Raw genomic sequence first — 16,954 nt, 5'->3', positions numbered from 1 at the left:
TTACAGTATATTAACACCTATAGATATTACACACCTACATATATTATATTAAACACCTATAGATATCACAGTATATATTAACACCTATAGATATTACAGTATATGACCAACACCCATATATTAACACCTATAGATATTACAGTATATATTAACAGTATAGATATTACAGTATGTATTAACACCTATAGATATCACAGTATATATTAACACCTATAGATATTACAGTATCACCTATAGTATCACAGTAACACCTATAGATATTACAGTATATATTAACACCTATAGATATTACAGTATATATTAACACCTATAGATATTACATATAACACCTATAGATATCACAGTATATATTAACACCTATAGATATTACAGTATCACCTATAGATATGACAGTATATATTAACACCTATAGATATTACATAGTATTAACACCTATAGATATTACAGTATATTTAACACCTATAGATATTACAGTATATATAACACCTATAGATATCACAGTATATATTAACACCTATAGATATTACAGTATATATTAACACCTATAGATATTACAGTATATATTAACACCTATAGATATTACAGTATATATAACACCTATAGATATTACAGTATATATTAACACCTATAGATATACAGTATTATATTAACACCTATAGATATTACAGTATATATTAACACCTATAGATATTACAGTATATATTAACACCTATAGATATATACAGTATATATTAACACCTATATATATTACACCTATAGATATGACAGTATATATTAACACCTATAGATATTACAGTATATATATTAACACCTATAGATATTATATATATTAACACCTATAGATATACAGTATATATTAACACCTATAGATATTACAGTATATATTAACACCTATAGATATTACACACCTATAGATATATATTAACACCTATAGATATTACAGTATATATTAACACCTATAGATATTACAGTATATATTAACACCTATAGATATCACAGTATATATTAACACCTATAGATATTACAGTATATATTAACAGTATATATTAACACCTATAGATATTACAGTATCACCTATAGATATCACACACTATAGATATTACAGTATATATTAACACCTATAGATATGACATATATATTAACACCTATAGATATTACAGTATATATTAACACCTATAGATATCACAGTATATATTAAACACCTATAGATATTACAGTATATATTAACACCTATAGATATTACAGATATTACAGTATATATTAACACCTATAGATATTACAGTATATATTAACACCTATAGATATTACAGTATCACCTATAGATATCACAGTATATATTAACACCTATAGATATGACAGTATATATTAACACCTATAGATATTACAGTATGTATTAACACCTATAGATATGACAGTATATATTAACACCTATAGATATTACAGTATATATTAACACCTATAGATATGACAGTATATATTAACACCTATAGATATTACAGTATATATTAACACCTATAGATATTACAGTATATATTAACACCTATAGATATTACAGTATGTATTAACACCTATAGATATTACAGTATATATTAACACCTATAGATATTACAGTATATATTAACACCTATAGATATTACAGTATATATTAACACCTATAGATATTACAGTATATATTAACACCTATAGATATCATATCACATAGATATATATATACACCTATAGATATTACAGTATACACCTATAGTATATATATATTAACACCTATAGATATTACAGTATATATTAACACCTATAGATATTACAGTATATATATTAACACCTATAGATATGACAGTATATATTAACACCTATAGATATTACAGTATATATTAACACCTATAGATATTACAGTATATATTAACACCTATAGATATTACAGTATATATTAACACCTATAGATATTACAGTATATATTAACACCTATAGATATCACAGTATATATTAACACCTATAGATATTACAGTATATATTAACACCTATAGATATGACAGTATATATTAACACCTATAGATATTACAGTATATATTAACACCTATAGATATTACAGTATATATTAACACCTATAGATATTACATATGAACACTATAGTATATATTAAACACCTATAGATATTACAGTATATATTAACACCTATAGATATTACAGTATATATTAACACCTATAGATATCACAGTATATATTAACACCTATACTAGATATTACAGTATTACAGTATATATTAACACCTATAGATATTAAGTATATAGATATATAACACCTATAGATATTATATATTAACACCTATAGTATACAGTATTAACACCTATAGATATGACAGTATATATTAACACCTATAGATATTACAGTATATATTAACACCTATAGATATGACAGTATATATTAACACCTATAGATATCACAGTATATATTAACACCTATAGATATCACAGTATATATTAACACCTATAGATATTACAGTATATATTAACACCTATAGATATTACAGTATATATTAACACCTATAGATATCACAGTATATATTAACACCTATAGATATTACAGTATATTAACACCTATAGATATCACAGTATATATTAACACCTATAGATATTACAGTATCACCTATAGATATCACAGATATATTAACACCTATAGATATTACAGTATATATTAAACACCTATAGATATTACAGTATATATTAACACCTATAGATATCACAGTATATATTAACACCTATAGATATTACAGTATATATTAACACCTATAGATATTACAGTATATATTAACACCTATAGATATTACAGTATCACCTATAGATATCACAGTATGTATTAACACCTATAGATATTACATGTATGTATTAACACCTATAGATATCACAGTATATATTAACACCTATAGATATTACAGTATATATTAACACCTATAGATATTACAGTATATATTAACACCTATAGATATTACAGTATATATTAACACCTATAGATATTACAGTATACATATTATTATATTCACACTATAGATATTTCACAGTATATATTAACACCTATAGATATTACATATTAACACCTATAGATATGACACACCTATAGATATTACATATTCACACCTATAGATATTACAGTATATATTAACACCTATAGATATTACATATTAACACCTATAGATATGACAGTATATAAACACCTATAGATATGACACCTAAGTATATATTAACACCTATAGATATTACAGTATATATTAACACCTATAGATATTACAGTATATATTAACACCTATAGATATTACAGTATATATTAACACCTATAGATATCACAGTATATATTAACACCTATAGATATCACAGTATATATTAACACCTATAGATATGACATATTAACACCTATAGATATTACATATTAACACCTATAGATATTACAGTATATATTAACACCTATAGATATTACAGTATATATTAACACCTATAGATATGACAGTATATATTAACACCTATAGATATTACAGTATATATTAACACCTATAGATATTACAGTATATATTAACACCTATAGATATCACAGTATATATTAACACCTATAGATATTACAGTATGTATTAACACCTATAGATATGACAGTATATATTAACACCTATAGATATTACAGTATATATTAACACCTATAGATATGACAGTATATATTAACACCTATAGATATCACAGTATATATTAACACCTATAGATGTGACAGTACGTATTAACACCTATAGATATGACAGTATATATTAACACCTATAGATATTACATATGAACACCTATAGATATGACAGTATCACCTATAGATATTACAGTATATATTAACACCTATAGATATCACAGTATCACCTATAGATATTACAGTATATATTAACACCTATAGATATTACAGTATATATTAACACCTATAGATATTACAGATATTACAGTATTAACACCTATAGATATCACAGTATATATTAACACCTATAGATATTACAGTATATATTATCACCTATAGATATTACAGTATATATTAACACCTATAGATATTACAGTATATATTATCACCTATAGATATTACATATGAACACCTATAGATATGACAGTATATATATTAACACCTATAGATATTACAGTATATATTAACACCTATAGATATCACAGTATATATTAACACCTATAGATATTACAGTATATATTAACACCTATAGATATTACAGTATATATTAACACCTATAGATATCACAGTATATATTAACACCTATAGATATTACAGTATGTATTAACACCTATAGATATTACAGTATATATTAACACCTATAGATATCACAGTATATATTAACACCTATAGATATTACAGTATATATTAACACCTATAGATATTACATATGAACACCTATAGATATTACAGTATATATTAACACCTACATATATTACAGTATATATTAACACCTATAGATATTACAGTATATATTAACACCTATAGATATTACAGTATATATTAACACCTATAGATATTACAGTATATATTAACACCTATAGATATCACAGTATGTATTAACACCTATAGATATGACAGTATATATTAACACCTATAGATATTACAGTATCACCTATAGATATCACAGTATATATTAACACCTATAGATATTACAGTATATATTAACACCTATAGATATGACAGTATATATTAACACCTATAGATATGACAGTATATATTAACACCTATAGATATCACAGTATATATTATCACCTATAGATATCACAGTATATATTAACACCTATAGATATTACAGTATATATTAACACCTATAGATATGACAGTATATATTAACACCTATAGATATCACAGTATATATTAACACCTATAGATATTACAGTATCACCTATAGATATCACAGTATATATTAACACCTATAGATATTACAGTATATATTAACACCTATAGATATCACAGTATATATTAACACCTATAGATATTACAGTATATATTAACACCTATAGATATCACAGTATATATTAACACCTATAGATATTACAGTATCACCTATAGATATCACAGTATATATTAACACCTATAGATATTACACACCTATAGATATTACAGTATATATTAACACCTATAGATATTAACACCTATAGATATCACAGTATATATTAACACCTATAGATATTACAGTATCACCTATAGATATCACAGTATATATTAACACCTATAGATATTACAGTATATATTAACACCTATAGATATCACAGTATATATTAACACCTATAGATATTACAGTATCACCTATAGATATTAAGTATATATTAACACCTATAGATATTACACCTATAGATATTACAGTATTAACACCTATAGATATTACAGTATATATAGATATCAATAGATATTACATATTAACACCTATAGATATGACAGTATATATTAACACCTATAGATATCACAGTATATATTAACACCTATAGATATTACAGTATATATTAACACCTATAGATATTACAGTATATATTAACACCTATAGATATTACAGTATTATATTAACACCTATAGATATTACAGTATATATTAACACCTATAGATATTACAGTATATATTAACACCTATAGATATTACAGATATTACAGTATATATTAACACCTATAGATATTACATATTAACACCCTATAGATATGACAGTATATATTAACACCTATAGATATTACATATTCACACCTAGATATTACAGTATATATTAACACCTATAGATATTACAGTATAGATATTAACACCTATAGATATTACATATTCATATATATATATTAACACCTATAGATATTACACACCTATAGATATGACAGTATTAAACACCTATAGATATTACAGTATATATTAACACCTATAGATATGACAGTATATATTAACACCTATAGATATTACAGTATATATTAACACCTATAGATATTACAGTATATATTAACACCTATAGATATCACAGTATATATTAACACCTATAGATATGACAGTATATATTAACACCTATAGATATTACAGTATATATTAACACCTATAGATATTACAGTATGTATTAACACCTATAGATATATACACCTATAGTATATATTAAACACCTATAGATATGACAGTATATATTAACACCTATAGATATCACAGTATATATTAACACCTATAGATATTACAGTATATATTAACACCTATAGATATGTATTAACACCTATAGATATATATTAACACCTATAGATATGACAGTATATATTAACACCTATATATATTACATATGAAAACCTATAGATATGACAGTATCACCTATAGATATTACAGTATATATTAACACCTATAGATATCACAGTATCACCTATAGATATTACAGTATATATTAACACCTATAGATATTACAGTATATATTAACACCTATAGATATCACGGGAATCACCTATAGATATTACAGTATATATTAACACCTATAGATATCACAGTATATATTAACACCTATAGATATTACAGTATATATTATCACCTATAGATATTACAGTATATATTAACACCTATAGATATTACAGTATATATTATCACCTATAGATATTACATATGAACACCTATAGATATGACAGTATATATATTAACACCTATAGATATGACAGTATATATTAACACCTATAGATATCACAGTATATATTAACACCTATAGATATTACAGTATATATTAACACCTATAGATATTACAGTATATATTAACACCTATAGATATCACAGTATATATTAACACCTATAGATATCACAGTATATATTAACACCTATAGATATTACAGTATGTATTAACACCTATAGATATTACAGTATATATTAACACCTATAGATATCACAGTATATATTAACACCTATAGATATTACAGTATATATTAACACCTATAGATATTACATATGAACACCTATAGATATTACAGTATATATTAACACCTACATATATTACAGTATATATTAACACCTATAGATATTACAGTATATATTAACACCTATAGATATTACAGTATATATTAACACCCATGATACTACAGTATATATTAACACCTATAGATATTACAGTATATATTAACACCTATAGATATCACAGTATGTATTAACATAGATATGACAGTATATATTAACACCTATAGATATTACAGTATCACCTATAGATATCACAGTATATATTAACACCTATAGATATTACAGTATATATTAACACCTATAGATATGACAGTATATATTAACACCTATAGATATTACAGTATATATTATCACCTATAGATATCACAGTATATATTAACACCTATAGATATTACAGTATATATTAACACCTATAGATATGACAGTATATATTAACACCTATAGATATCACAGTATATATTAACACCTATAGATATTACAGTATCACCTATAGATATTACAGTATGTATTAACACCTATAGATATTACAGTATATATTAACACCTATAGATATCACAGTATATATTAACACCTATAGATATTACAGTATATATTAACACCTATAGATATTACAGTATGTATTAACACCTATAGATATCACAGTATCACCTATAGATATCACAGTATGTATTAACACCTATAGATATTACAGTATATATTAACACCTATAGATATTACAGTATCACCTATAGATATCACAGTATATATTAACACCTATAGATATTACAGTATCACCTATAGATATCACAGTATATATTAACACCTATAGATATTACAGTATATATTAACACCTATAGATATCACAGTATATATTAACACCTATAGATATTACAGTATCACCTATAGATATCACAGTATATATTAACACCTATAGATATTACAGTATCACCTATAGATATTACAGTATATATTAACACCTATAGATATTACAGTATCACCTATAGATATCACAGTATGTATTAACACCTATAGATATTACAGTATGTATTAACACCTATAGATATCACAGTATCACCTATAGATATCACAGTATATATTAACACCTATAGATATTACAGTATATATTAACACCTATAGATATCACCGTATCACCTATAGATATTACATATTAACACCTATAGATATTACAGTATATATTAACACCTATAGATATTACAGTATATATTAACACCTATAGATATTACATATTCACACCTATAGATATTACAGTATATATTAACACCTATAGATATTACATATTAACACCTATAGATATGACAGTATATATTAACACCTATAGATATTACATTCATCACTATAGATATTACAGTATATATTAACACCTATAGATATTACATATTAACACCTATAGATATGACAGTCATATATTAACACCTATAGATATTACAGTATATATTAACACTATAGATATTACAGTATGTATTAACACCTATAGATATCACAGTATCACCTATAGATATCACAGTATTTATTAACACCTATAGATATTACAGTATATATTAACACCTATAGATATTACATATGAACACCTATAGATATTACAGTATATATTAACACCTACATATATTACAGTATATATTAACACCTATAGATATTACAGTATATATTAACACCTATAGATATTACAGTATATATTAACACCCATGATACTACAGTATATATTAACACCTATAGATATTACAGTATATATTAACACCTATAGATATCACAGTATGTATTAACACCTATAGATATGACAGTATATATTAACACCTATAGATATTACAGTATCACCTATAGATATCACAGTATATATTAACACCTATAGATATTACAGTATATATTAACACCTATAGATATGACAGTATATATTAACACCTATAGATATTACAGTATATATTAACACCTATAGATATCACAGTATATATTATCACCTATAGATATCACAGTATATATTAACACCTATAGATATTACAGTATATATTAACACCTGTAGATATGACAGTATATATTAACACCTATAGATATCACAGTATATATTAACACCTATAGATATTACAGTATCACCTATAGATATTACAGTATGTATTAACACCTATAGATATTATAGTATATATTAACACCTATAGATATGACAGTATATATTAACACCTATAGATATTACAGTATATATTAACACCTATAGATATTACAGTATGTATTAACACCTATAGATATCACAGTATCACCTATAGATATCACAGTATGTATTAACACCTATAGATATTACAGTATATATTAACACCTATAGATATTACAGTATCACCTATAGATATCACAGTATATATTAACACCTATAGATATTACAGTATCACCTATAGATATCACAGTATATATTAACACCTATAGATATTACAGTATATATTAACACCTATAGATATCACAGTATATATTAACACCTATAGATATTACAGTATCACCTATAGATATCACAGTATATATTAACACCTATAGATATTACAGTATCACCTATAGATATTACAGTATATATTAACACATATAGATATTACAGTATCACCTATAGATATCACAGTATGTATTAACACCTATAGATATCACAGTATATATTAACACCTATAGATATTACAGTATATATTAACACCTATAGATATTACAGTATGTATTAACACCTATAGATATCACAGTATCACCTATAGATATCACAGTATGTATTAACACCTATAGATATTACAGTATATATTAACACCTATAGATATTACACCTATAGATATCACACCTATAGATATCACAGTATATATTAAGTATCACCTATAGATATCACAGTATATATTAACACCTATAGATATTATATACATATATATTAACACCTATAGATATTACAGTATCACCTATAGATATCACAGTATATATTAACACCTATAGATATTACAGTATCACCTATAGATATTACAGTATATATTAACACCTATAGATATTACAGTATCACCTATAGATATCACAGTATGTATTAACACCTATAGATATTACAGTATGTATTAACACCTATAGATATCACAGTATCACCTATAGATATCACAGTATATATTAACACCTATAGATATTACAGTATATATTAACACCTATAGATATCACCGTATCACCTATAGATATTACATATTAACACCTATAGATATTACAGTATATATTAACACCTATAGATATTACAGTATATATTAACACCTATAGATATTACATATTCACACCTATAGATATTACAGTATATATTAACACCTATAGATATTACATATTAACACCTATAGATATGACAGTATATATTAACACCTATAGATATTACATATTCACACCTATAGATATTACAGTATATATTAACACCTATAGATATTACATATTAACACCTATAGATATGACAGTATATATTAACACCTATAGATATTACAGTATATATTAACACCTATAGATATTACAGTATGTATTAACACCTATAGATATCACAGTATCACCTATAGATATCACAGTATTTATTAACACCTATAGATATTACAGTATATATTAACACCTATAGATATTACATATGAACACCTATAGATATTACAGTATATATTAACACCTACATATATTACAGTATATATTAACACCTATAGATATTACAGTATATATTAACACCTATAGATATTACAGTATATATTAACACCCATGATACTACAGTATATATTAACACCTATAGATATTACAGTATATATTAACACCTATAGATATCATCAGTATGTATTAACACCTATAGATATGACATATATCATCACCTATAGATATTACAGTATCATATTAACACCTATAGATATTACAGTATATATTAACACCTATAGATATCACAGTATATATTAACACCTATAGATATTACAGTATATATTAACACCTATAGATATGACAGTATATATTAACACCTATAGATATTACAGTATATATTAACACCTATAGATATTACAGTATATATTAACACCTATAGATATGACAGTATATATTAACACCTATAGATATTACAGTATATATTAACACCTATAGATATGACAGTATATATTAACACCTATAGATATTACAGTATATATTAACACCTATAGATATTACAGTATATATTAACACCTATAGATATTACAGTATATATATTAACACCTATAGATATGACAGTATATATTAACACCTATAGATATTACAGTATATATTAACACCTATAGATATTACAGTATATACAATAACACCTATATCATCATTATAACACCTATAGATATTACATTATCACCTATAGATATCACAGTATATATTAACACCTATAGATATTACAGTATATATTAACACCTATAGATATCACAGTATATATTAACACCTATAGATATTACAGTATATATTAACACCTATAGATATCACAGTATATATTAACACCTATAGATATTACAGTATATATTAACACCTATAGATATCACAGTATATATTAACACCTATAGATATTACAGTATCATATAGATATCACATATATATTAACATATAGATACACCTATAGATATCACAGTATATATTAACACCTATAGATATTACAGTATTATTAACACCTAGATATCATATCACATAGATATTACATATTAACACCTATAGATATTACAGTATATATTAACACCTATAGATATTACAGTATCACCTATATTAATCCTATAGATATTACATATTCACACCTATAGATATTACAGTATATATTAACACCTATAGATATTACATATTAACACCTATAGATATGACAGTATATATTAACACCTATAGATATTACATATTCACACCTATAGATATTACAGTATATATTAACACCTATAGATATTACATATTAACACCTATAGATATGACAGTATATATTAACACCTATAGATATTACATATTCACACCTATAGATATTACATATTAACACCTATAGATATGACAGTATATATTAACACCTATAGATATTCATATATATTTTTACCTATAGATATTACAGTATATATTAATACCTATAGATGTGACAGTATATATTAACACCTATAGATATTACAGTATATATTAACACCTATAGATATTACAGTATATATTAACACCTATAGATATCACAGTATATATTAACACCTATAGATATGACAGTATATATTAACACCTATAGATATTACAGTATATATTAACACCTATAGATATTACAGTATCACCTATAGATATCACAGTATATATTAACACCTATAGATATTACAGTATCACCTATAGATATCACAGTATATATTAACACCTATAGATATTACAGTATATATTAACACCTATAGATATTACAGTATATATTAACACCTATAGATATCACAGTATGTATTAACACCTATAGATATGACAGTATATATTAACACCTATAGATATTACAGTATATATTAACACCTATAGATATCACAGTATATATTAACACCTATAGATATCACAGTATGTATTAACACCTATAGATATGACAGTATGTATTAACACCTATAGATATTACAGTATATATTAACACCTATAGATATGACAGTATATATTAACACCTATAGATATCACAGTATATATTAACACCTATAGATATGACAGTATATATTAACACCTATAGATGTGACAGTACGTATTAACACCTATAGATATGACAGTATATATTAACACCTATAGATATTACATATGAACACCTATAGATATGACAGTATCACCTATAGATATTACAGTATATATTAACACCTATAGATATCACAGTATCACCTATAGATATTACAGTATATATTAACACCTATAGATATTACAGTATATATTAACACCTATAGATATCACAGTATCACCTATAGATATTACAGTATATATTAACACCTATAGATATCACAGTATATATTAACACCTATAGATATTACAGTATATATTATCACCTATAGATATTACAGTATATATTAACACCTATAGATATTACAGTATATATTATCACCTATAGATATTACATATGAACACCTATAGATATGACAGTATATATATTAACACCTATAGATATTACAGTATATATTAACACCTATAGATATGACAGTATATATTAACACCTATAGATATTACAGTATATATTAACACCTATAGATATTACAGTATATATTAACACCTATAGATATTACAGTATATATTAACACCTATAGATATTACAGTATATATTAACACCTATAGATATTACAGTATATATTAACACCTATAGATATGACAGTACATATTAACACCTATAGATATTACAGTATATATATTAACACCTATAGATATTACAGTATATATTAACACCTATAGATATTACAGTATGTATTAACACCTATAGATATTACAGTATATATTAACACCTATAGATATTACAGTATATATTAACACCTATAGATATTACAGTATATATTAACACCTATAGATATTACAGTATATATTAACACCTATAGATATTACAGTATATATTAACACCTATAGATATTACAGTATCACCTATAGATATTACAGTATATATTAACACCTATAGATATTACAGTATATATTAACACCTATAGATATCACAGTATATATTAACACCTATAGATATTACAGTATATATTAACACCTATAGATATCACAGTATATATTAACACCTATAGATATTACAGTATATATTAACACCTATAGATATTACAGTATATATTAACACCTATAGATATTACAGTATATATTAACACCTATAGATATCACAGTATATATTAACACCTATAGATATCACAGTATGTACCAGACAACCCGTATCGTCTGTTCTCACCCAGCCCGTGTCTGTGTGTGGACATGGGCGTCATGACGCTCCAGCTGCCACCGTCCGGGTCGTAACACTCCACGGTGTTGAGGGTCTTCAGTCCGTCCCGACCCCCGACCACGTAGACACGTCGATCCAACACACACACCCCGAACTGGAGTCTGCGCCCGCTCAACACCGCCACCTGGAAAGCTTTGGGTCTTTAATCTCACCTTCTAGTTTTGGTTAAAACAACTGGACTTTCATTTGTTGGGGGGGGAATGTGTTTAATATAAGGTTTAAATATATAATAATATATAATATAAATATAAGGTTTAAATATGTAATAATATAATATAAATATAAGGTTTAAATATATAATATAATATAAATATAAGGTTTAAATATATAATGTAATATAAATATTTGTTTAAATATATAAAATATAACATAATATATTAAATATATAATTATATAATATATATAATAATTTGTAATATAAGGTTATATTTGTTTACCTGGTTAATATATCCCGATAAGGCAGTACTGCTCTATACTGGTGGCTCCTGATACACACACACACACACACACACACACACACACACACACACACACACACACACACACACGAGGCTAACCTTTGGTAGCGTCCGTACCCATTACAGTGAACATCAGAGGCTAACCTTTGGTAGCGTCCATACCCATTACAGTGAACATCAGAGGCTAACCTTTGGTAGCGTCCATACCCATTACAGTGAACATCAGAGGCTAACCTTTGGTAGCGTCCATACCCCCAACAGCGAACATGGCTCCTACAGTAGATTTACGAGGTCTGGTTCTTGGGCTCTGCAGCAGGGGGCGCCGATGAGGCAGGAGATGGTACTTCATACCTGAACAATACAATCAATACATTCATCACTCCACAGATCAATACACTCATCTACACATTGATATATACGTCAATCAATACACTCATCAATACATTCATCAATACATCAATCAATACATTCATCTATATGTCAACCAACACATTATTCTATACGTCAATCAATCAATACATTCATCCATCTATACATTCTTCTATACAATCAATACATTCATCAATACATCCATCTTATGTCAATCAACACATTCTTCTATACATCAATCAAAACATTCATCTATACATTCTTCTATACATCAATCAATACATTCATCCATTCATATTCACATTCATTCATCACTCATTCATACATTCATCAACATTCATCAATACATTCATCACATTCATCATTCATTCATCAATACATTCATCAATACATTCATCAATACATTCATCAATTACATTCATCATTACATTCATCAATACATTCATCAATACATTCATCATTACATTCATCAATACATTCATCATACATTCATCAATACATTCATTACATTCATCAATACATTCATCAATACATTCATCAATACATTCATCATTACATTCATCATTACATTCATCAATACATTCATCAATACATTCATCATTACATTCATCAATACATTCATCAATACATTCATCAATACATTCATCAATACATTCATCAATACATTCATCAATACATTCATCAATACATTCATCATTACATTCATCATTACATTCATCAATACATTCATCAATACATTCATCAATACATTCATCATTACATTCATCATTACATTCATCATTACATTCATCAATACATTCATCAATACATTCATCATTACATTCATCAATACATTCATCATTACATTCATCAATACATTCATTACATTCATCAATACATTCATCAATACATTCATCATTACATTCATCACATTCATCATTTCATCATTACATTCATTACATTCATCATTACATTCATCATTACATTCATCATTACATTCATCAATACATTCATCATTACATTCATCAATACATTCATCATTACATTCATCAATACATCACATTATCATTCATTCATCAATTACATTCATCAATACATTCATCAATACATTCATCAATACATTCATCAATACATTCATCAATACATTCATCATTACATTCATCATTACATTCATCAATACATTCATCAATACATTCATCATTACATTCATTACATTCATCATTACATTCATCAATACATTCATCATTACATTCATCAATACATTCATCAATACATTCATCATTACATTCATTACATTCATCAATACATTCATCAATACATTCATCATTACATTCATTACATTCATCATTACATTCATCATTACATTCATCATTACATTCATCAATACATTCATTACATTCATCATTACATTTATAAATACATTCATCAATACATTCATCACTACATTCATCAATACATTCATCAATACATTCATTACATTCATCATTACATTTATAAATACATTCATCAATACATTCATCATTACATTCATTACATTCATCAATACATTCATCATTACATTCATCAACACATTCATCATTACATTCATTACATTCATCAATACATTCATTACATTCATCAATACATTCATCAATACATTCATCATTACATTCATCAATACATTCATCATTACATTCATCATTACATTCATCAATACATTCATCAATACATTCATCATTACATTCATCAATACATTCATCATACATTCATCAATACATTCATCAATACATTCATCATTACATTCATCAATACATTCATCAATACATTCATCATTACATTCATCAATACATTCATCATTCATTACATTCATTACATTCATCAATACATTCATCACTACATTCATCAATACATTCATTACATTCATCAATACATTCACATTCATTCATCAATACATTCATCATTACATTCATCAATACATTCATCAATACATTCATCATTACATTCATCATTACATTCATCATTTCATACATTCATCAATACATTCATCATTACATTCATCAATATCATTTCATCATTACATTCATCATACATTTCATCATTCATCATTTCATCATTCATTACATTCATCATTTCACATTCATCATCATCATTTACATTCATCAATACATTCATCATTCACATTACATTCATCAATACATTCATCAATACATTCATCAATACATTCATCATTCATACATTCATCATTACATTCATCATACATTCATCAATACATTCATCAATACATTCATCATTCACATTCATCAATACATTCATCAATACATTCATCAATACATTC

At 25.0% G+C, this 16,954-nt stretch overlaps 1 pseudogene; it reads right to left on the bottom strand.

The window, feature by feature from the left end:
* The window catches only part of LOC135561730 (kelch-like protein 5), a 48,048-nt pseudogene that overhangs the window by 13,571 nt on the left and 17,523 nt on the right, over positions 1-16,954 (bottom strand).

This window comes from Oncorhynchus nerka, linkage group LG18, assembly GCF_034236695.1.
Source record: "Oncorhynchus nerka isolate Pitt River linkage group LG18, Oner_Uvic_2.0, whole genome shotgun sequence".
NCBI lineage: Eukaryota > Metazoa > Chordata > Actinopteri > Salmoniformes > Salmonidae > Oncorhynchus > Oncorhynchus nerka.
Note: the sequence above shows the minus strand (reverse complement) of the source record. Positions and strands in the feature narration are given on the sequence as shown.